Source organism: Cynocephalus volans, chromosome 1, assembly GCF_027409185.1.
Source record: "Cynocephalus volans isolate mCynVol1 chromosome 1, mCynVol1.pri, whole genome shotgun sequence".
In the NCBI taxonomy this organism is placed as follows: Eukaryota; Metazoa; Chordata; class Mammalia; order Dermoptera; family Cynocephalidae; genus Cynocephalus; species Cynocephalus volans.
The window spans coordinates 245,228,758-245,254,465 of record NC_084460.1 but is presented as its reverse complement, the minus strand read 5'-3'; the positions used below and the strand labels follow the sequence as shown (position 1 = coordinate 245,254,465).

The 25,708-nt window shown below is 36.9% G+C and overlaps 1 protein-coding gene and 1 pseudogene across 1 annotated transcript in view; one reads left to right on the top strand and one right to left on the bottom strand.

Moving 5' to 3' along the window:
• PDE11A (phosphodiesterase 11A) overlaps positions 1–25,708 on the top strand; it is a 393,277-nt gene that overhangs the window by 16,761 nt on the left and 350,808 nt on the right. The window lies entirely within an intron of this gene.
• Positions 13,027–13,945, bottom strand: LOC134388516 (cytosolic 5'-nucleotidase 3A-like; annotated as a pseudogene).

The window sequence follows — 25,708 nt, the reverse complement described above, 5'->3', positions numbered from 1 at the left end:
CAAGAACTCTCAGCAACAGCATTGTGGAAGTCACTATGCCAGCAGTTCTCAGACTCATTGATTTTTGGTCTTGTCTCTGTTAACCTAAAGTTCCTGATGGTGAATGTCCCCCACAGGGCTCTTTTATTTTTTTTCTTTTGTACACAGAAAAGAAATCTTTTCCATCTTCTTGAATCCACCAGGAAGCATGTGGGATTTAATCACCTCGGTTATATTTCTTCTCCCTGATGTATTAATGCTCTGAAACTTGCTTAGTCATTTGTAAAGTGACAATCCATCAAAGAGAAAGTCAACCAAACTTTATAAGCTGTGTAGCTGTGTTTCTGAGAGCTGACATTTTCTCTTGACTGAAAACTACACAGGACCTTAATGTCTGCATCTTTCTTCATTATTTCCAGCAGAACGTAATCCCTGGACCTGTGTGGAAGTGTATTCATAATTTCTTTTATCTTCCCAACTTTATGAAAGATTTTTTTTCCTTCTTTGATAAAGAAATCCATTCAAAATGAATGCATTTCTAATTCTCAAGTTCTTTATCAATGTACAAAGCTAAAGAACAGGCCAGTTTTTCAACATTTGAAATAGGAAAACTTGAATAAATGAGCATCAGACTACTTTTTTCTTTCTTTTCCTGCAGGGCTGCCATGTTTGATAAACTATTTGCCCAAGGAAACAAGTACAATAAAATAATCATGATAATAATAAATACATTATATAAATTATAGCATAATTAATACATAAATAAATTATAACAGAAATACTAGTTTGTCCATTTTCAATGTTCTCTTTGCAGAAATTCCATCTATAAATTCCCTAGTCAGTGCATTTAGAACTAAAAGTAATGTTTCCTATATTTGAATATTACTTGAGCCTGGCATTTTACAAAATTATCTCATGTGATCTTCATAATAAACTGGTGAGAAGGATGGAGTCAATGTTATCTTCTCCCTTTTATAGATTAGGAAACAAGCATTGAGAAGTGAAGTCCTTTTCCTGAGGCTACAGTTAGGACTCAGCATTCCTCCCATGGATTCTCCCACTCTTGGGCTTTGAGAGGACCCGATAGCTAATTTCTCCCTTCCCTGCCCTGATTCAACTGAGATGAGAAATAAGACAAAAAGGAATGTACATGGGACATCAAAATATCACATTTATAACTTATGAAGCAGATATTGAAGTATGGGATTATATTTATAGACATTTACAATATTCAACTACAGAATTAGATAGACCTTCCCAGGCACAGACAATGCTAGATGCCCGTGGTTCTTCTCTTTGAAACTTACATCATGGGGAAAGCATGCTTCTGTGGGCAACCTGACTCCCAAAGAGTAAGAGGAGGCGGGGTTGGGCTACACATGCCCAGTTGGTCTCCCAAGCCCCCTAACAGATAACTTACCGTACCTCCATGGCGAGGAGCAAGGAGTGGGTCCAAAGGCTGAGGAGGTTGAAGGAAATCTCTTCTCATGGAATCCAGAGACGGGGGAAAGTTGCTCCTCCTCTCACACATGCTGTGCCACCTCTCAAATAGATTGTTATATCTGGAATGTTGACAGCTCTTTCTTTCACCACCATGACCCGCAACATTGCTCTGTATCTGCCTTTCTTATCCTCAGTTGCCCAAGCCAGAAACCGAGGCATCATCTTGGATTCCTTCCTTTTATTTACCCACCATACTAGATCCATCAGAAAGTTCTTTTGATTCGCTCAAGGCTGTTCACTTTTCTCCATCTCCACTGCCACTAATCCAGCCCAAGTCACCATTATCTTTCACCTGCAGTCTTGAAACTGCCTCCTAACTAGACTCTCTAATCCCACTCTTAACCATTTCCCACAGAGAAAGTTTATGAGGCAACAAGAAGTTCATATTGGGTAGCATAGGATAGGAAGGTAGAACCAGATTATCCAAGGTTCTTGTTATCCTAGTAACAAGAATGATCATTTTGAAAACAATGAACCATGGGAGGCCTGTGAGCAGGAGAGGGACACAGATCTGGGCTGCCCTGCGCTCATCAGATACCCTGCTCTCTGTGGACCTCAGAATCTTTATATGTTACAAAGAAGGGCTAGGAAAATGATTTGTAAGACTCTTCTAGCTCTAAAACTCCATGTTAATTATATCACAGAAGAAAAACCTTACAAAATAATTCTGCTGACGAGTTTTAAATTAGTAGTTTTGTAGCAAGTTACACTTAGTTTTGAATGAGCATCATGTTTGATCTGCTTATAGTGTTACTAGTGTCTGCTCCAGAATGTTACAGGAGGGTTCAGGGCTGCCATCTGACTGAAAGTGTAGACTAGATGACTTGTGATAAAGCTCTATTTGGATATAAACATGTTGTCTTTATATAACTTTGGGATAGCTGAGGATAAGCCATTCCTCGGTACTGCCATTGGGTGATATCTTTAAGAAATGATTTGGGTTCAAGTTTGCTTCTGCATCTTCCCATCAATTGCAGTAGAGGATATAGCCAACTATTATGTCATAAGATCTGAGTCTCTTTGTCTCTAAGTGTCAAAAATCATAGAAAGTTTTTCTGTGTAATTACTGTATTCCAATCTAAGAACTCTAAAGTCCACAGAAAAACATTGGTCCTCGACGTAGTGGGCAAAAGATATCTGCACCAAACTAACAATTTCACAACCTATAATTCTACTATTATAGCTTAATTCTTCTTAACATTTCTGACTTTCCAATTGTAAAATTCTCCAATCACCCCTGAGGACTCATCAGCAGTGAACAAGTTAATTAGCAGTTTTAACACTAACAGAAATAAATTGACCACTTGGTAAGAGCAATAATACGACCTAGGATAGGTTCGCTGACTAAGAAGATTAAAGGACAGCTACGAGGGAGCTAAAGATGAACTGACTAACTCAGCTTTGCCAAGAGCAAACCATGTTTGATTCATGTCTGGGGAATCAGGGGGTAGTCAACAGCCTTCTCTGACTAGATATCATCTAACCTTCTAACGCTATGATTTTATCATTGTGAAGTTCTGACCCCACTTCTTAAATTACAGATTGAGCATCCTTAATTCAAAAGTCTGAAATTCAAAATGCTCCCAAATCCAAAACTTTTTGAGTGCCAAAATGGTACACAAATGGAAAATTCCACACCTGACTCATGTGCTTTCTGATGGTTCATTGTACACTAACTTTGTTTTAGGCACAAAATTATTTATTTATTTATTTATTTATATTTTTTATTTTTTTTAAAGATCTCAATTCGCTTTAATTGTGATTCTAGAATCAGGCAACACATTATTCCATAAAATATAAGAAGCAATGCAATGAGCTGAGCAGAAGAGACCGATTTTATAGACAGAAAAAGGCTGAAGAAAGCAGAAACGAAGAACAAAAAGCAGTTTGATCATTTCAAAGTTACTTTCCTTGTAAGGTGGGGGACAGGGTAACAGAATAGAAAAGTAAATGACTAGTTAACATCAAGTTACTTCAGGCTGTCTCTTTTGTGTAAGGATTAAAGCAGAGTGAACTTTATTATCTATCTATTGAAGATTTATTGTTTATTTATTTATTTTTTTAATTTTTAATTTTATTTTATTGAATCAAAATCAATTATACATATTTTGGGGGTTGAACATTGAGATATGTTGATTAAATCAATATTACTAGCATATATATTATTACAAATCATAATTATTCTTTATGCCCCTTGTCCAATCTCTCCCCATCCCCCATTCCCTCCCCCTCCCCCCTCTAATTGCCCTAGATTTCTTCTCTCCTTCTGAGAGAATAATGGTTACTCTGTTAACTTGTTGCCTAGATGATCTGTCCAATGCTGAGAGATGTGATCAAGTCCCCCAATATTATCATAGAGCAGATGCTTCTTCTGTCACTCTGAAATGGGTTTTGTGGAAAGAGACATCCTCTCCTTTTCTTTGTCTCTGCTGGTGACTCTTCTTGTGTGAATGCACTCCAGTGGTTGGCGGACCATCTGCGTGGTGGTTGGGGCATCTAGCCGCTTTTGCAGCAGCCATGGTTATTGTGGTGGCTGTGGTGGGCCACCCACGTGGAGGTGCTGTTTTTGGCATGCTCCTTGGCACTGGCGGTATGCCTGGTTGGGGAGTGTGTTTGGTCCCCTCCTCCATGCCTCTGATCCCTGGGCAGGCCCCAAGGCACTGGCGCCATGTGCCTGGTTGTGGGAGAGGGGTCCAGTCCCCTTCTCCATGTCCCGGGTCCCTGGGCGGGCCCCAAGGTACTGGTACAGTGTGCCTGGTTGTGGGAGGAGGGTCTGGTCCCCTACTCCATGCCTCGGGTACCCAGGTGGACCCCGACATGCTGGCATTTTGGGCACAAAATTATTTAAAATATGGCATAAAACTATCTTCAGGCTATGTGTATAAGGTGTATATAAAACGTAAATGAATCCCCAAGATATCTCATCATGTGTACACAAATATTCCAAAATCCAAAAAAAATTCAAAATCTGAAACTCTTCTGGTCCCAACCTGTATAAGAAAACAAACAAGAAACCTAAGTAGAAAGGAAGCATTGATGATTGTATTATAGAGCTCAACCATTTTCTCAACATTATATTGCTATAAATATCTTAGACAACCTTTTCCAGGATTGTTCCATATTATAAGGTTTATAATAAAATCTTCCAAAAATATCTCTCAAGTGAACTAAATTCAACACATAATGGCATAAGAAAAGTTTTCTACTGAGAAGACTTCATCCTTACATTTTATATGCCTTAAAGGAGCAGCTGCTCACATAATTTGTTTTTTTGATTAAAAGACAGGCAAAGAGTTCATATCAACTGGACCAACCAAACCAAAAAAAAAAATAGTTATAACTTTTATTCAGAATGTTATGTGCTATGCACTTTGCTAAGATTTAGTTATCTCATTTACTCTTTATAAAGCTGTATGAAATAGATATCATTACTTTCCACATTTTACATGTGAGGAAGCTAGACTTTAAAAGGGTTAGTAATTTGCGCAAGTTTACACACCTAGTAAGTGGCAGAGCCCAGATGCAAACAGGTTGTCTGACTCCATTCACAATTTACACTTTCTCCACTATAGGAGATATTAAGGATTATACTCAGGTTCTCCTCACACATTCAAGGAAGTATTCCTGTCCATGAAAGAAGAAGCCTTCTTGATAGAATAGGATTTTTAAAAAAAATACGTTACAGTGCCTTCCAGAAGCTGTTTTCGCAATTAACATCCATGGACATCAGGTGATATTATTTACATGCAAAGAGCCCAGCTATTGTACCATGTTTGGAAAGTTTGGGACAAGACACTTCAGAAAATTTCATGGCTTGCAGTGTAACCCATTAATACCTATGAAGGCAAAAAATATATATATAGTAATAGTAGTAGTATCTAACACATATAAGGAGCTTACCACGTGCCAAGTATTATCTTACACATATATTAACTCATTTATTTCTCATAGCTATTTTATGACAGAGGTTTATTATTAATCCATTGTACAGTTGAAGAAACTAAGGCACAGGGAGTTTAAGTAACATCCCTAAGGTCACACAGCTATTAAGTTGGAGAGCCAGGACTTAAACCTAGATTGTTGGAGCCATAATTTGTCTTCTTAAGCATCATGATTTCCTGCCTCTGTTGTGGTGTGTAAACAGTGACTAATGATCCATTCAACAACATCTTTGTATAATGTTCTTTACCAAAGTTGTGAGACAACTGTGACCAGAAATTGATATTTCTGGAAGCTGTGTTGTGAGTATGCAGCATGGCTAGTTCCTTTAAATATGAAAGCTTTCATTTCTCATTACAACTGGTCAGTACCAAAATCTGCTGGGAAGGAATCTGTTTATATCATTAGGAATTAACTGGAGGAAATTGTTAACAGATTTCCTATAATATTTTAGAAGTATGGAGAATACTAAAGGCAGAGCTAGAGTTGCTCTCTGCAGACCTTATAATTGCACATATCCATTGTAAGGTAAGAGATGTACATTTGTGAGAAAAAAACCTGAAGCTCTGGTGTATGTAAGCGAGTAACCTGTTCTAGAACAAATTGCACATTTCTCTTTACTGTGAAACCTTTTGGAAACTGTAATGTCTTGTAGGTGAACTGTAAGTAGGGCACTGAATTTACAGCCATATCAGGAATCTATCGGTCCAATAGCTCTTTGCTTTTGGCTAGAAGGGATGTTCCTTGGCAGTGTTTGTTGCCTTAGTCATGGATTGTTTCGATTGCTGGGAACAGACACCCACTGAAGCAATAAAAAATAATAAGTGGGGTGGGGGATAACATCCCAGAAATAATGTCTAGGAAAATCTCATAGAACTCAAGATAGGAAGTAAGTTGAGCCTTGTGGTAACAGGATTTGGGAAACGGAGCGTTTTTAATGCTTCTCATCTGATTCCTGTTCTGTTTTCCGAATGAGATGGTATATTTGTGTAGCACTTTATGATTTATAAAATGCTTCAGTATATACTGTTGCAGTTTATCCTTGCTGCTGTGAAAGATAGGAATTATTATCCCCATTTAGAGGATGAGGAAACTGAGGCTTAGGGAAGTTAAATAGACCAGAGTTTGGGGGCTAAAAAGTAGCAGTGTCAGAAAGGGAATTCAGGACTTCTGTCACCACATGCAGTACTTTTTGTACCTCCCAAGAACTTCATATGTGACCATGATCACGAGAGGCTTAACTCAAGGGATTATATCGGGAAATCATACATTGTACTCATACATATCAACTTTCTGTTTTTGGAAAAGATTACTGATTTATTTTTTATTTGTTTGTTTTGGCAGCTGGCCGGTAATGGGATCTGAACCCTTGACCTTGGTGTTATGAGCACCACATTCTCCCAAGTGAGCTAACTGGTCAGCTCTGTTTTGGGAAAACTAAAATGAGGATTCTAGCTTCATTTTCTTTGGCCATTACATCATTTCTATGAAATGGATGCACCTGGGAAAAGATATTTATAATTCATGATGTACCTACTTTCATGAAGCCAAAGCTTTAAGTTTTGGGGGGGGGATACTTTATTTCTTCTGTGTGTTTCTTCTGCTGAAGCCAATCTTGCTAATATATTTAATCATAGACTGGAAAAGATAAAGTGTTCTGGTGTTGAACTGGCTGACAAGAAGAATGACAGACAGTATTAACTACTGACTGCGCTATAGTACATTAGGTTGAACATAAACTACTGTTTGTTACGACTGACAGGTCTTTTTATGGTGTTGGAGCTGTATTTAACACCAACATGGGCAGAGAACCTGAGCACAAATTGCTAACTCTTTAAAGTAGCGTAGTATGGTGAAAAGGGCCCAAGCTTTTGACTCAGGTATCTCTGAGTTATCCTGTTGGCTCAGTTATTGATAAATTACTAACATTAGGTAAGTTACTTAGCCTCTCTTAGTCTCAGGCTCCTCATGTGTATAATGAGGCCAGTAATGCCCACTTTGCATGGCAGTTGTGAATATTCTATGTATGTAAAACACTGGCACAGATACCTGGTTACATGCAAGTCTCTTGGTAAATGACAGCCGTCATTGCTATTATCTGAGGAGTCAATAAGTTACATTATCACCTCAATTCCTTTACAATTCAAACTGATCACAAGCCTCGTTTAGTACCTGTTTTAAAGGCTTGCTCATCATATGTGGGGCTGGAGTAATTGATATGACATTTATGTCTCCTACTTGTCTGCTGGTTTAGAAGACCAAGATGGAAAACCAAAGTCACAAACCTTCTGCTGCTGCAAAGTCAGATTATCTTGTTGCTCTCTTCAAAGCAAGTTTTGGTGTCAAAAGAATCCTAACCTGTCTTTTCTGGATGGTTTTATATTTATATATTTTTATTACTGTTTTATTTATGGTTTGTATGGTTTTATAACTTTTAATACTTAGCACTGCAGGATTTGACTAATATTTTGAATCTAGTGGGAAGGAGGGCCCAGTGTAAATTTCCTGAGGAATTCACACTGGTTTTAAGGCATCAATGTGAATCATCTGTCTGTGACAGATACTGTCTGTGAGGGGAATAGCATTGGTTCTTATCGAAAAACATACAATTCCTTAAATTCCATCTCACAAATGGGAACTAAGTACCTAATATGAGTCAGGTATAATTGTAATAGTACAGGCTACATTGCATGAACCACAGACAGAAATTGTCTTTATGGCAACATTAGTTAGAAACTGTGTTTAAAGGCTTATAATTTATTTTTATACTGTATAAGGAAAAGAAAAGCTATAAAATCTTCTTTAAAAAAAAAAAAGCTATAAAAGCATCTTTAATGGGTGCTTATTACCCACGCCCAAGGAGGCCAGCAGCCCCTCGTCCCAGCAAATTGCTCCAGATGTTGCCTCGCACCACACGCTCTGAACTTCCCAGTCTTCTTTGAAACAGTGTACCTAGATCATCTCTCTTGCTTGTTCCTTTGATTGACTGCTTTTTACATGATCTTCTCAGCTTTCTGACCTGGCCTTTTTTCAGATGCTACCTCTTTGTTTGCCACACTCTTCCACTTTCTGACCTATGTATAGCCCGTGATACCCATTCCTACACCCAACCAAGGCTTCCGTTGTACCACACACGGATCTAGACCAAGTGTCCTGAGCCCTTGATTGGCTGGGAGAGGAGACTGGAATGGAGTTTAGGCTTCCTGTCCTGACCCATCAAAGATACTTACCTTTCCTTGGAAATTTACCAAGAACCTTGGACACTATGTAGTGATTTTGCAGGACCATCTCATAGAAGAATATTTTAGCTGTGGGAGCTCTTTCTTGTGATGTTTACAAGGCAATTGTATTATCTCTGATCACTATAGCTCTAAATCAGTTACTTGTAATATATGGATTATCAGAATTATTTCTCATATGCTTTTATTTCAGTTGAATTTAAGGAATTTGTGTCCAGGAAACTTAAGAGCTGACATCATCCTATCTCAAGCAAGAGGCCAGTCTGAAAAGATGGTGTAAGATGCTAAGGACACTGTTGGGTGGATAGTTGGAGAGAGTGGCCAAAGGGGCTAGACCAGTTGCTGTTCCTCAGCATGTCCTTCCACATCTCACAGTTGAGTTAGTCCTGATGAATTACTAAGGGTGTTAAGACCTCCATGGAGATTAAATTTAAAAGCACAAGACCGAAAAAAAAAAAAGGGAAAATTTTTATTCCAACTGTAAATCTTTGCTAGTCCCTGTGGATCTGGACCAAAGTCCATTCGAGTTTTTACAACTAAGGTTCAGACCACATGGCATGTCAAATATGAATACACAATATTTTGTTTGGGTTTGGAAAATCAAGCAGCCCTCTGCAAATATCCAGGCTCAAGTCACTTACTGCCAGTGGCCTTTGGCACATTGCTTAACTCTTTATTGCCTTAGTTTCTATATATGTAAAATACCTACTGTTCAATTCAATATTCAGTTTCCAAATGTTCTTAACACTTGACAAGAGCAGTGCCATTAAAGGCATTAGAGTCTTCTGTCATTGGTGTTTGGATATGCAAGGGTATTTCAAAAAGTTTGTGGAAAAATTGAATTACAAGATAATACAAATCTTTCCGTAAACTTTTTGAAGACCTTTCGTATTTCCTTGATACCCTGGACTGCAAAATAGAGGAGACCTAAATCCTCTGCTAGCCACACCTGTCAGTGTTGAGTTGTAATTAAACCCACAAGATAATACCCTCAATAATGCAAAAATGTGATCAAAAAGTTACCTCATTTCTGGTTAAAATATCATGTCAGCCAAGGGGGAGATGGGTGTTACGACTGCTTAGAAGCTCTGGGAAATGTTGGTGAATTGTTCAGTTTTTTTACCTCTAGTAGCCTGATACTATGATTTAGCATGAGGTTAATACAGAGCCCCTTTACAGCAAAAACAATGTCTTGGTTAAGCCCTCTTGCCACTAACTGTAGATTTTTCCTATTTTTTAACTTCTATGCAACTTGATAATTGCATAGGTAAAGGCTTAGTGGAGGCTATCTTATATACTGTTAGGATTTTTAAATCACAGCAGAATGTCTTGTATACTGATAGCATCTGAATGTACTTAAAATCACATACTGAGGCCCACTGTGGAGAGAATGGAAGGTATATCATATAAAACTAATTAGGCACACTTTAATAACTTCCAATGTGCATACAATTTTATTAATTTTGATTAGTCACCTACTCTTTAAAATTGTATATGTAAGGTGAAAGTTCTGTGTTAGATCTTTTAAATAAATATGGAAGAGACAAAATATATAACTAGGATGGATTTTATTTCGTTATCGATATCTTTAGAATTGTTGAATAGAAACTATTTATGTGGTGTGTGAAGCCAGCTTGGGCTGTATAAGAAAACTGCCATGTTTACTAATTGTCCCCTTTCCTCATACAAGAAAGCATGCTCACTATGTAGGTACCTTTAGAAAAAGAGAAAAGAAATAGTAATATTTATACAGTTCCTTTAAAATTTTTTGAAAAGAAAGCAAAAACCTTTTATGTGGGAAAATTACTTTTGTGTGATCTCCTAACATTTTGGACAGAAAATAAATATGGTCTTATCAGAAATTTATGCTCAAGGAAATCCCAACATTCACAGGCAGGTTCACCTAACTATATTGTAACATCTAGGGGAATGATGCTTGAAATATTGGCTTTTTGTGGAGAACAGGGTAGGTGTTAAACTGGACAGATAGAACTTCAAAAGGAGAAGTAAGTGCTTTTGATAACTTGGCGATGGCATCTGTTATACAAAGTGTCATGGAAAAACTGGAAAGCTTGCCATGTGGACTTAAAATAAATATTGGCTTCTGCCATTTTTGAAAAAATTTTTTTGTGTGTGAAAATAGTTTATTGTAGGTTTTATCCAGTCAAACATTAATACTACATATGCCTTCTTTGGAGAAATGACGAAGCCTCATTTTTATCAATCTATAATTTTTTATCAAATTAACTTAAAATTACGTGTCAGGCACTAGTATCAGAGTCATAAAAATTACCCAAACAAAACAATGTGGAAAGAATTGTAGAGAAGGAAGGCAATTCTATTTAGTAGATTATCCATAATAAATGGTAATGCCAAGACATAGTAAAAGAACAAGGAAAGTGAGCGAGTTGAGGTGCGCATCTCTGAACAGACATTCAATTGTAGTACCGATTATTCTATGTAGTAAATTTCTAGTTAGTGGTTAAGCCACAGTGTTTCCATTAACATAATGAGAGAGTCAAGAGAGTTGGGTTGTTAACTGTTTGTGCACATTGCTACAGTATACCCCTTAGAACTCTGCAAATTAAAGTAAAAACAATGTGCACTGAACATACTGGTAATGATGAGAGCTTTGGTCCATAAGTTTTCATTGTATTGTCCATTGCCTTTTAAAAATTGTGAAATGTGTCATATATCCAAATGGGAAAATAACATATATATGTTATATATATGTATATATTTTATATACCATAAAGAATAATAAAATGTACATCCTCTACTCACACCAGATTAAAATGTAAAACATTGCCATTACCACTGGAGTCTTCTGCTGCCTCTTTACAACATTATCCTCCCTCCCGACCCCATCCCTTTTTTCATCATGCTGAGTACTATGCGATTATTCCCTTACTCCCCGCTCACCATGGCCTTGCCACTTGTGTATGTTTTCCTATACAATATGCAATTTCATTTTGCCTGCTTTTGAACTTTGTGTAAATGGAATCATTCTGTGTATCCTTCTGTTTCTTTTTCTGCCTGACATTATGTTTTTGAGATTAATTCATGTTGAAATGTGTAACAATAATTTCCATTACTGTATAATCTTCCTTTGTATAAATATATTAGTTTATCCATTCTACTACCGATAGGCTTTTGAGTGATTTCCAGTCTTTGGGTTTTTTTCTTTTTTCTTTTTTCTTTTTCTTTTCTTTTCTTTTCTTTCTTTTTTTCTTTTCTTTTTTTTTTTTTTTTTTTGTTATTATAGATAAAGCTGCTATGAACATTTTGTATGCATCTGCTGTTTACTTGCACGGTGGGCTGAATAATCACTGCCCAAGATGTCCCAATCCTAATCCTCAGACCTGGGAATATGTTATATGGCAAGGGGTGGGGGCAGTGATTAAGTTAAGATCCTGATGTGGGAAATTATCCTGGATTATCTGAGTGTGTCCAATACAAACACAAAGGTCCTTATAAGAGGAAAGCAGGAAGGTCAGAGTTAGGGAGACTGGAAGATGCTGCACCGCCTTGAAGTACATTGAAGATGGAGGATTCGGCCATCATCCAAGCAATGTGGGCAGCTTACAGAAGCTAGAAGAAGCAAGGAAATGGATTCTCCCTTAGACCCTCCAGAAAGAACGAAGCCCTGCTAACCTTGATTTGTTTTTCTTTTAATCCACTAAATTTGTGGTAATCTGTTACAGCAGCAATAAGAAACATACTTGTGCAAGAGTTTCTTTGGAGTGTATATGTACAAGTAGAATTTCTGGGTCATAATTAATGCACATGTCACGTTTACTAGCTCATAGCAAAATGTTTTCCAAAGTAACTGTACCAATTATACTGCCTCTAGCAATGTGTGTTAGTTACTATTGCTCTATATTCTTGCTAACACTGGACAATGTCAGACTTTAAAATTTTTGCCAATCTGGTGTGTTGAAAATGGTACATCTCATTGTGGCTTTAATTTATATTTTCCTGATAATTAAAGAGGTCAATAATACATTTCCCCCTCCAGGAAATAATTTACCCAGTTACAAAAACAGCAACACTTAAAATCATGCACATTATTTGACCATTTCATGAAACTTGTTTTCAAACTTATATAAACTTTCTCATTATAAAAAGAATCCTCAAAAATACATGACAATAGTAAATTAAAAAATCAACTTTAGAAAAGTAGGGAGTTAATTTCTAATTTTAGTTTTAAGTTTTTTTGCTTTTTTTTTTTTTCTTAGTCTGTTAAAAAATATGATGGGGAGTGTGTTGAAAGAGTTGGAGGCAATGGAACCTCCAGCTGATGGATGCAACTTATTTGAAAATTACAGAAATAACATAAGGGAAAAACTTCAGGAGCGGAAATATATCATAAATAGGAGTCTTTCAGCAAGATGAACAGAAGGGCAGTTCTTGTATCAATTTCTCCAGTGGAGAGAGGTGTTTCCAAAGAATGCTTGATTACAGAGTATTTTGTCGGATTAGTGTTGGCTACCTCCAATGAGTATTAAATTGTATTATAGGAGTTCATGTACTTTTCTAAAAATTTACGCACTCTATCATTTGGATATACAATTTTCAGAATGTGTTTGACAAGGCTATTTCACTTGCCATTCTTAAATCTCCTTGGGAGTCCCCCAACAGAATTATGTTGCTATTGTCTTTTAGTTGATTAAAATATTCTGTCTCTTTTGTTAAATGAATTAATTCCCCTTTAAGTCCTTTGAGAACCCCATTTTCATCAAAATCCATGAAACCGAATGCTCTTTTGGAATTTGGGTAACACCAGGTTGACAGATGACCTTCTGCAGTACATTACCTAAACAATCCACAATGTGAATGTAGGGATATTGTGTTTTTGAGTTTATTAAATAGATTCTCATATCCTTCCTTGAACATAATGTCAGATTCTTTAATAATTTAAGTTTAGCATTCAGTAAAACTTGTTCAACAAGCAAATTATGTGGTTTTAGTTTACCATTCTACCATATAAAGGTACTTCTCTTCTACGGTAAGAATAAGATCAACTTCAATAGCATAATATTTTTCTTTTAGTTGAATGATTCTTTTCAATATTCATCTGTAACCAGTTTACAGTTATAAATAATATTTTGGCATGTTGGGCATTTTTTCCTTTTGCAGGAAAATCTACTTAATGTCATATCAAAGACCATTATTATCTGAAGTATAGCAGCTCTTCCTTTGAGAAGACCATAGATAATTTCTTCTACCCTTGTAGCATTCTTTGAGCAAATTGAATGTTTCTGGAATTTTGGCATTATCGTCATAATAGTAGATTCTTAACTAGTCATTTCTTAGTTATCTAGTGTTCATCTTTATGATCTGTTCTGCTGCTGCATCTTCCTCTTCAAGTGAGTGTGTACTAGGCTAACACCACCAGGACCAGCAGGACACAAACTCTGGCTTTCCCTACCAGCCCCTTTCTCCCCATGGTCACCTGGTTCATGGACAGGGCTCTCATTTGCCAACCAGCTAGAAAAAGAAGAGGCCACTTGTGGTGGACATGAAAGCATGAGGCCAGGCAAATTCTCTTGGGTGAACCCTGAGGACACCCCTCTCAACCATCTTCTTCATATGTTTGTGTTATTTGTGTTTCCTCTTCTTGAATGAAATACTGGTCCATATCATTTGCCCATTTTTCCCATTGAGTTTTCTTTTTTCTTACTGATTTGTAGGAGATCTTTATATATGAGTATATTCTAAATGCCAACTGCCTTATTGGTTATATTTATTGCAAATATCTTTCTTTTCTATTGCTTTTCACTCAATGGCAAACCCAAGTTCTTAATTTTAATACAACTTAATTTATTGATCTTATTAAAATTTGCTTTTGTTGGTTCTTGTTGAAGAAACACGTAGGTTATAAAGAAAAATACTTTCCTATATTGTCTTTGGAAAATTTTTAATGTGGGTTTCATATTAAGTATTTAATTAATTGTAATTCATTGTTTTGTTAGGATGTAGAATACAGATACAATTCCATTTTCTCAACAATTGACCTAGGGTCATTAATTTAATAGTTCATGTTTTCTTATGATCTATAATGCCTGCTTTGTTATAAATTCATTTTCCATATATGCATAGGTGGATTAGTCCATTTTGTATAGCTGTAGCAGAATATCTGAGACTGGGTAATTTATAAAGAGGTTTATTTGGCTCTCGATTCTGGGGCAGCTGCATCTGGCAAGGGCTTCAGGCTCAGTCTGCTCATGGTGGAAAGTGGAGGGGAGCCTGCGTGTGCAAAGAGATCACACAGTGAGAGAGGAAGCAAGAGAGAGGAAGGAGAGGTGCTTGTCCTCTCCAAAGCTTATGTAGAAGATTGACCCCAATGTGGCAGTGTTGAAATGTGGGGCCTCTAGGAGGTGACTGGATCCTGAGGGTCCTGCCCTTGTGACTGAATTAATCCATTAATGAGTTAATGGATTAATAGGTCATCATGGGTGTGGAGTGGTGGCTTTAATAAGGAGAGCACATGAAAACGCTCTCTTCTAGCCTTGTGATATGATTGCTTGTGGCACCCCAGGACTCTGTAGAGAGTTCTCACCAAGAAGGCCCTCACCAGATGCACCCCCTGGCCTCTGGACTGTAAGAAATAAATTTCATTTCTTTATAAATTACCCAGTTTCAGGTATTCTGTTATGAGCGGCAGAAAATGGACAAATGGACTAATACAGGGACCAGCATCCAACCCATAGCAATGAGTTTGTTACTAGGCTCTCTGTTATTCCATTGGTTCATTAGTCTATGCCTGTACTAATATTACACTGCTTTAATTTCCAGTGTAAGTATTAATGTCTAGTAGGGTGAATCTCTCCCAACCCCCCCATGCTCTTCCTCAGTAATTTCTTGGCTTCAGTTGGCCCTTTATTCTTTCAATTTTGTAATTGGTGGGTTGAGTTTCACATACACAGATATACACTCTGATAGGATTTTGATTGAAATTGCACCAAAGCTGTAGATCAACTTGGAGAGAATTAACTTTTTAAAAACATATTTGGTTTTTCTACCCAATAATATGATGTTTTTCATAATATTCCTTAATGTCTTTCACTAATTTTTTTATTTTTCAGTATAAAAATCTTACATATTCATTGTTATATTTTATCCTGGATATTTTAAAATGTTTATTGCTATTTTAAAGAGTACACTTTTAAAAATTACATTTTTAGTCAATTGTGTTGAGTGTCTAGAAGTGCAATTTACTTTTGTTGATTGATTTGGGATTTAACAGCTCTTATTAATATAAATGTTTTATTTGTAATTTAAAATTTTCTATGTTAAGCAACCAAATCATCTACAAATAATGAAGGTTTTGTTTGTTTCTTTACAATTCTTTACCTTTTATTTCTTTTTCTTGCCTCCTCATTATGCAAGGACCTCCAGTATAATGTAGAATAATATTGATAATAACAAGTATCCTTATCTTGAACCTGATCTTTTAGAGAATGCTTTCCAAGTTTAATCATTTGGTTCAACGTTTCTGTGGGTTTTTTGAGATACCCTTTATTGGGTTAAGAAAGCTCCCTCCTATTCCCAGTTTGCTAAGGAGGTTGTTACTATTATTTTAAAAATCACGATGGATAAAGCATTTCATCAAATTTTTTTCTGCCTTTATTAGGATATGAGTTTTTTACACCTTACACTGTTAATATGGTGAATTACCGTGATTTTCTTCTCATATTAAATCAATTTTGCATTCTTAGGAAACATTAACTTTGTCATAATAAATGATCACTTTTGTACATTGTCTGGTTTGTTCTATGCAAATGTTTATCTTAAGGGTTTTTGCATTTATTTTCATTCATAAGCTAGACTGGTCTATATATTTTTTCTTATAATATCTTTGTATGATTTTTAAAGCAAAGTTATATTACAGATGAATTGGGGAATGGGCCCTTCTTTTTCCATTGTGAGGAATAGTTTGAATAAGTTAAACTTGCCCAATGCTTGGATGTTTGGAAGAATTTCCTGGAAATGTGTCTGGATCTGGTGTGTGTGTGTGTGTGTGTGTGTGTGTTTAATGCAAATATTTTAAACTACTGTTTCAATTTCCTTAAAGCTTATAGGACTCTTCATATCATACAGTTGTTTTTTTTTAAAAGAGATGTTTTTGGGTAAGCTGTATGTATTTATTTATTTCATCTAACTTTTCAAATTTATTTGCACAAAGTTGTTCATAACACCTTCTTATCTGTTTAATTTCTGTAACAGCTATAGTTTTACTCCCTTTTTATTCCTGGTTTTTAAAAATTTAGTGCCTCTCTCTTTTTCCCCTTTGATTACTCTCTCTAGCAATTTTTATGTTTGATTACTTTTTTGAATTTTGTTGGTCCTTGTGTTAGTCCATTCTGTGCTGCTATAACAGAATACCACACACTGAGTAATTTATAATGAACAGAAATTTACTGGCTCATAGTCTTAGAGGCTGGGAAGTCCAAGATCAAAGTGCTGGCATCCTGTGAGGGCCTTGCTCCTGCATCATAACAAGGCGGAAAGCATCACAAGGCAGAAGAGCAAAGAGTACAATAACGAATCCACCCTCCCTGTAGTCCATTAGTCCTTTCATGAGGGTGGAGACCTTATGACCCATCCACCTCTTAAAGGTCCCACCTCCCAATGCCATCACAATGGCAATTAAATTTCAACATGAGTTTTGGAGGGACAAACATTCAAACCATAATAATTCTCTTTATTTTATGCTTTCTTTCTTTTTTATTAACTTCTTTTATTTTTACTATTTCCCCCCATTTTCTTGAATTTATTTTGGTGCTCTTTTTCTCTAACTCCTTATGGTTAGATGATCACTTCATTAAGTTGAGCTTGTCTTTCTTTTCTAATGTAAGTATTTAAGACTAAACCTTTAAGAATCTTTTTAACTGTGTCCTCAGTTTTGATACCTAATACATAATCATCTTGGTATTTTTCTAAATATTTAGAAAGTATTTTTCTTAATATTTTATAAGCATTTATAATTTCCATTTTAATTTTTTTGATTGGTGGGTTATTCTGAAATATAGTCTAAATTTTCAGATATTTGGTTTTGCTAGTTATCTTTTTGTTACTGTTTCTAACTAAAGTGCATTGGGATTAAATGATGCGTATGATACCAGTTATTTGACATGGTGATTTCAAATTGGCTGGTTTAATGACCTAGCTTTTGGTCAATTTTTATAAATGTTCCTTGAAACCAGTAATATAAAGACTCCTGTTGATGGGTGCAATGTAGCTAGATGTATCAGATGAACTTGTATGTGAGCCTGTTGGTGGGTGGGTTATGGTGGGGAAGACAATACCCAGCGATGCCTATAAGATAATCTTTCTTAAGTGAGACAGAGGAACTGAGACACTTTGACATTTTTCAGTTTGAGTTTCAGTAGATGTTGAAAGTCTATTATTACTCTATCTGAAGAAGTACGTGGAAGTCTTGTAGATTTGGGCAGCCCAGGGTTTGTTGTAGTTTCTACTGCTTCTGTTGTTCCGTATTACGCAGATCCTAAACCAAAGAAGAATTCTAGTTGGTTAAATTGGCTGCTCATTTTACTGAAACATCTCAGAAATAAACTGAGATTTATAGAGTGACTCCTGATTCTGATGCTTCTACAAGAGTGAGTACTAACTGATGGTCCAGTCTTTCTGTCCCAGCAGAACCCCGGACCTGAAAAAATATGATGAATGGCTTAATTAGCTGGCTCTTCCAAGTGCTTGATCTAGTTCACAAAAAGGCCACTGCAGCATTCTATTAGCTGGCCATGAAAAATGATCTGGAACAAGGCAGTAGGCAGGAAAACAGTTCCAGGAGGGGCTAACCAACTATCCAAGGTGCAATAACTTAGATGAGGCTGCCAAAAAAAACACGCCGCCTCGGTCCTCTAGTGTCTGGTTGGAGGGCTCCTGACAAGCATTTCTTAGAAAGAACCTTGGTGCTTTAACCACAGAAAAGGCACCCTGGGTGCTGAGCCCACTCTTGTGTCTATCCAGACTATTTACAAATGATTCCTGCTGATAGGATCCATCCTCTGAAAGACCTAATCACATGTTGACACCTTCAGTTTGATATGTCACTTCCATTCTCAAATTGGAGAGCTGGAGATTGATATCCCCAATTTTTTCTTTTCTTTTCTTTTTTTTGTGGAGCATGTGGCTACATAACTTCTGCAGAGAGTCAAAGTACTCTCAACACTGGTGTTTATTTGCAACCCAAACTAGGGTGGACACTGATGTAATGGAGACCCTGGCCTGGGGATGGAGAAAAAAGGCTTCAGGGATGCAGGGGCTTGTAGTGGGGAAGGGAAAGTATATGGAACCAGCCCGCCTCAGGAATCCGACTGGAAGGTCAGTGGGAAGCAGTGTCATTTCCTTTCCCCACTGGAAGGTACCTGAGTTTTTCTAGCCTGGGCTTTCAGTGGTTGAACACACTGCAGTGGCTGGACGACTTGTTCATAACATTCTCTTCCAGATGTACATCTACTGGTAAAATAGTTTGTGGAGATTTTTTTTTTTTTTTTTTTTTTTTTTTTGGTGGGGGAACCATTATCAGCCTACTAGTGTTTAGTTTTCAGTATTCATCCTTTTGGAAAATCAGGATATTTCCCAGTATAATAAATGCTATGCCACACAAGAGGTTGTGATGTTTAACACTTAAAAGTGGAGAGAGTCAGAGACTGAGAGAGTTGAAGGATCCATCCATTTCACATACAGAACATTGCCCAAGTGTAATAATACCTTGGCAATCTTTCTGTTCTTTGTTCTCTGTGATTTTCAGACAGTATTATCAAGTTCCTGGGCATTCTGTGCAACAGTTGAATTGGGCATAATTTTTATGATAAAGAGTTTTATAGCCAGGATGATAATGACTTTAAAAAATGACAGGACCATTAGCCTGCTGCTAGCCGCATCCTACTTATATCCTGCTAAAAATATAGAGTACTATGGTGTCTGTTTTTCATATGTTTGTATTATTTATAAAGATTGAGCCACTTTCATCTTGATGGCTGTCAGCTGGTATATCTTGTCTTTTTTACTGGCAATCCAATAACATAATGACTTCTGTCTTCATGGATGGCACTTTTGTGCTGTCCTGGGTGGTAATCTCATTACCCTCAGGTAATAACTATGCCAGCTTTACTACTTTCTAAACTGTTTTTCTTCATATCATGATAAAATCACTTACAACATGTAAAACAATAATTTATAACACATTTTTTAGAGGTAGTGCAAATACACTACAAATATAATCAATTTCCTGTTTAATATTTAGGTGTTTTTCAATTTTTCTTTATCATAAATTCCTAGAAATAAAATTACCATATTGAAGAGTAAAAATTTTAAAAGCTTTTGGTACTTATTGCCAAATTGTCCTCCATATATATTCGCTAATTTGTATTCTTTTTTTTTTTTTTTTAATTTTTATTTTGTCGATATACATTGTGGCTGATTATTGCTCCCCATCACCAAAACCTCCCTCCCTTCTCCCTCCCCCCCTCCCCCCCAACAATGTCCTTTCTGTTTGCTTGTCGTATCAACTTCAAATAATTGTGGTTGTTATGTCTTCTTCCCCCCCCCCGTTGTGTGTGTGTGTGTGTGTGTGTGTGTGTGTGTGTGTGAATTTATATATTAATTTTTAGCTCCCACCAATAAGTGAGAACATGTGGTATTTCTCTTTCTGTGCCTGACTTGTTTCACTTAATATAATTCTCTCAAGGTCCATCCATGTTGTTGAAAATGGCAGTATTTCATTCGTTTTTATAGCTGAGTAGTATTCCATTGTGTAGATGTACCACATTTTCCGTATCCACTCATCTGATGATGGACATTTGGGCTGGTTCCAACTCTTGGCTATTGTAAAGAGTGCTGCAATGAACATTGGGGAACAGGTATACCTTCGACTTGATGATTTCCATTCCTCTGGGTATATTCCCAACAGTGGGATAGCTGGGTTGTATGGTAGATCTATCTGCAATTGTTTGAGGAACCTCCATACCATTTTCCATAGAGGCTGCACCATTTTGCAGTCCCACCAACAATGTATGAGAGTTCCCTTTTCTCTGCAGCCTCGCCAGCATTTATCGTTCATAGTCTTTTGGATTTTAGCCATCCTAACTGGAATTAGATGGTATCTCAATGTGGTTTTGATTTGCATTTCCCGGATGCTGAGTGATGTTGAGCATTTTTTCATATGTCTGTTGGCCATTTGTATATCTTCCTTAGAGAAATGCCTACTTAGCTCTTTTGCCCATTTTTTAATTGGGTTGCTTGTTTTCTTCTTGTAAAGTTGTTTGAGTTCCTTATATATTCTGGATATTAATCCTTTGTCAGATGTATATTTTGCAAATATTTTCTCCCACTCTGTTGGCTGTCTTTTAACTCTGTTAATTGTTTCTTTTGCTGTGCAGAAGCTTTCTAGTTTGATATAATCCCATTTGTTTATTTTTCCTTTGGTTGCCCATGCTTTTGGGGTCGTATTCATGAAGTCTGTGCCCAGTCCTATTTCCTGAAGTGTTTCTCCTATGTTTTCTTTAAGAAGTTTTATTGTCTCAGGGTGTATATTTAAATCCTTAATCCATTTTGAGTGGATTTCAGTATGCGGCGAGAGGTATGGATCTAGTTTCATTCTCCTGCATATGGATATCCAGTTATCCCAGCACCATTTGCTGAAGAGGCAGTCCCTTCGCCAGTGAATAGGCTTGGTGCCTTTGTCAAAGATCAGCTGGCAGTAAGTGTGTGGGTTGATTTCTGGAGTCTCTATTCTATTCCATTGGTCAGTGTGTCTGTTTTTATGCCAGTACCATACTGTTTTGGTTATTATAGCTTTGTAGTATAGCTTAAAGTCAGGTAGTGTTATGCCTCCAGCTTTATTTTTTTTGCTCAGCATTGCTCTGGCTATGCGTGGTCTTTTATTGTTCCATATAAATGTCTGAATAGTTTTTTCCATTTCTGAGAAAAATGTCTTTGGAATTTTGATGGGGATTGCATTGAATTTGTATATCACTTTGGGTAGTATGGACATTTTTACTCTGTTGATTCTTCCAATCCAAGAGCATGGGATATCTTTCCATCTTCTTGTATCCTCTCTAATTTCTCTCAGCAGTGGTTTGTAGTTCTCGTTATAGAGATTTTTCACCTCCTTGGTTAACTCAATTCCTAAGTATTTTATTTTTTTGGTGGCTATTGTAAATGGGCAGGCTTTCTTGATTTCTCTTTCTGCATGTTCACTATTGGAGAAAAGAAATGCTACTGATTTTTGTGTGTTGATTTTGTATCCTGCTACTGTGCTGAAATCATTTATCAATTCCAGCAGTTTTTTTGTAGAGGTTTTAGGCTGTTCAATATATAGGATCATGTCATCTGCAAACAGGGACAGTTTGACTTCCTCTTTTCCAATCTGGATGCCCTTTATTTCCTTCTCTTCTCTGATTGCTCTGGCTAGTACTTCCAACACTATGTTGAATAGGAGTGGTGAGAGTGGGCATCTTTGTCTGGATCCTGTTCTTAAAGGAAAAGCTTTCAGCTTTTCCCCATTCAGGATGATATTGGCAGTGGGTTTGTCATATATGGCTTTAATTATGTTGAGATACTTTCCCTCTATACCTAACTTATAGAGGGTCTTTGTCATGAATGAGTGCTGAACTTTATCAAATGCTTTTTCAGCATCTATAGATATGATCATATGGTCCTTGTGTTTGAGTTTATTAATATGGTGTATCACATTTATTGATTTGTGTATGTTGAACCAACCTTGCATCCCTGGGATGAATCCCACTTGATCGTGATGAATAATTTTACGTATGTGTTGCTGTATTCTGTTTGCTAGTATTTTAGTGAGTATTTTTGCATTTATATTCATCAAGGATATTGGCCTGTAGTATTCTTTTTTGGTTATATCTTTACCTGGTTTTGGTATCAGGATGATGTTTGCTTCGTAGAATGAGTTTGGGAGATTTGCGTCCGTTTCAATCTTTTGGAATAGTTTGTAAAGAATCGGTGTCAATTCCTCTTTGAATGTTTGGTAAAATTCTGCTGTGAATCCATCTGGTCCTGGGCTTTTCTTTGTTGGGAGCCTTCTGATAACAGCTTCAATCTCCTTTATTGTTATTGTTCTGTTCAAATTTTCTACGTCTTCATGGTTCAGTTTTGGGAGCTTGTGTGTGTCCAGAAATTTATCCATTTCCTCCAGATTTTCAAATTTGTTGGCGTATAGTTGTTTATAGTAGTCTCGAATGATTCCTTGTATTTCAGATGAATCAGTTGTAATATCGCCTTTTTCATTTCTAATTTTTGTTATTTGAGTCTTCTCTCTTCTTTTTTTTGTTAGCCATGCTAATGGTTTGTCAATTTTATTTATCTTTTCAAAAAACCAACTTTTTGATTCGTTGATCTTTTGAATTGATTTTTGGTTTTCAATTTCATTCAGTTCTGCTCTGATCCTAATGATTTCTTTCTGTCTGCTAACTTTAGGTTTGGATTGTTCTTGTTTTTCTAGTTCTTTAAGGTGAAGTGTTAGGTTGTTCACTTGCCATCTTTCCAGTCTTCTGAAGTGAGCGTTTAATGCAATAAATTTCCCCCTCAATACTGCTTTTGCAGTATCCCACAGGTTTTGGTATGATGTATCATTGTTTCCATTAGTTTCAATAAATTTTTTGATTTCCTGCTTGATTTCTTCTTGGACCCATATGTCATTAAGTAGAATGCTGTTTAATTTCCATGTGTTTGTATAGTTTCCAGAGTTTCGTTTGTTATTAATTTCTAGTTTTAATCCATTGTGGTCTGAGAAGATACATGGGATAATTCCAATTTTTTTGAATTTATTGAGACTTGATTTGTGACCTACTATGTGATCTATCCTGGAGAATGATCCATGTGCTGATGAGAAGAATGAATATTCTGAGGTTGTTGGGTGGAATGTTCTGTAGATATCTGCCAATTCCAATTGGTCTAGAGTCTTGTTTAGATCTTGTGTTTCTCTACTGATTCTTTGCCTAGATGATCTGTCTAATATTGACAGTGGGGTGTTCAGGTCCCCTGCTATTATGGTATTAGTGTCTATTTCCTTCTTTAGGTCTAATAGAGTTTGTTTTATAAATCTGGCTGCTCCAACATCGGGTGCGTACATATTTATGATTGTTATGTCTTCTTGATGGATCAGTCCTTTTATCATTAAGTAGTGTCCCTCATTGTCTCTTTTTATGGTTTTTAGTTTAAAGTCTATTTTGTCAGATATAAGAATAGCTACTCCAGCTCATTTTTCTTTTCTGTTTGCATGGTAAACCTTTTTCCATCCTTTCACTCTTAGTCTGTGTGAATCTTTATGGGTGAGGTGGGTCTCTTGTAGGCAGCAAATAGTTGGGTCCTGCTTTTTGATCCAGTCAGCCAGTCTGTGTCTTTTAATTGGGGAATTTCAGCCTTTTACATTAAAAGTTGTTATTGAAAGGTGTTGATTTATTCCTAGCATTTTATTGGTTGTTTGGTTGTCTTAGGTGTCTTTTGTTCCTTGCTTTCTGATTTACTGTTTGGTTTCTGTGTTTGTTGGTTCCTTAGGTTGTAGACAGTGTTTTTGTTAGCTTGTTTTCTCTTCATGAATGCCATTTTTATTATACTAGCGGGTTTAGATTTTTCTTGGGTTTTTATGGCAGTGGTAGTTATTTTTCAGGAACCAAACCCAGTACTCCCTTGAGGATTTCTGGTAAGGGTGGTCTTGTGGTAGTGAACTCCCGCAGTTTTTGTTTGTCTGAGAAATATACTATTTGCCCCTCATTTCGGAAGGATAGCCTTGCAGGGTAGAGTATTCTTGGCTGGCAATCTTTGTCTTTTAGTATTTTGAAAATATCATCCCATTCCTTTCTAGCTTTTAGGGTTTGTGATGAAAAGTCTGATGTTAACCTGATTGGGGCTCCCTTATAGGTGATTTGACGCTTCTCTCTTGCAGCTTTTAAGATTCTCTCTTTGTCTCTGAGTTTTGCCAATTTGACTATGACATGTCTTGGAGAAGGTCTTTTTGGGTTGAATACATTTGGAGATCGTTGAGCTTCCTGGATCTGAAGATCTGTGATTTTTCCTATACCTGGGAAGTTTTCTGCCACTATTTTGTTGAATATGTTTTCAATGGAATCTCCATTTTCCTCCCCTTCTGGAATACCCATAACTCGGATATTTGATCGCTTATGGTTGTCTGATATCTCTCTCAGATTTTCTTCCATGTCCTTAATTCTTTTTTCTTTCTTTTTGTCTGCTTGTGTTATTTCAAACAGTCCATCTTCAAGTTCAGAGGTTCTCTCTTCAACTTCGACAAGCCTGCTGGTTAAACTCTCCGTTGTGTTTTTTATTTCGTTGAATAACTTCTTCAGTTCAGCAAGTTCTGCTACATTTTTTTTCAGGACATTGATTTCCTTGTACATTTCCTCTTTCAGATCCTGTATACTTTTCCTCATTTCATCATGATGTCTAGCTGAGTTTTCTTGTATCTCATTCAGTTTCCTTAGAATTATCACTCGAAATTCCTTGTCAGTCATTTCAAGGGCTTCTTGTTCTATAGGATCTAGAGTTTGAGATTTATTAACTTTTGGTGGTGTACTTTCTTGATTTTTTGTATTTCTGGTATCTTTTTTTTGGTGTTTATTCATTGTGGCAGGGGGTTTCACAGTCCACCGGTTTGAGACTAATGACTAACTAGGATGTTGCTGTGGTTGCCAATTTCGTATGGCTGCCTCTGTGACTGCTCAGTTGGCCTCTAGTGCCTTGTGTGTGTGGTTGCCTCGGGTCTTGAGCTTCTCTGGGGAGCCACCTTTCTGGTCAGTTTGAACTCTGCTGGGCTGGTGGATCACGTACCACAGGGTGTGTGATCTCTGTTGAGCTTTCACTTCCTGTGCAGGACTTCTCCCTGTTCCGTGTGCTCTGGCCCAGGCTGTTAGATCATGCAGTGGCAACCCCACCGGGTGTGTGGTTTCTGTCGAGTCTCCGTCTCCCTGGCCGCACGTCTCCCCACTCTGTGCGCAGTGTGCTGGGCTGAGGCGTGTCTTCTGCACCCCTCGTCTATC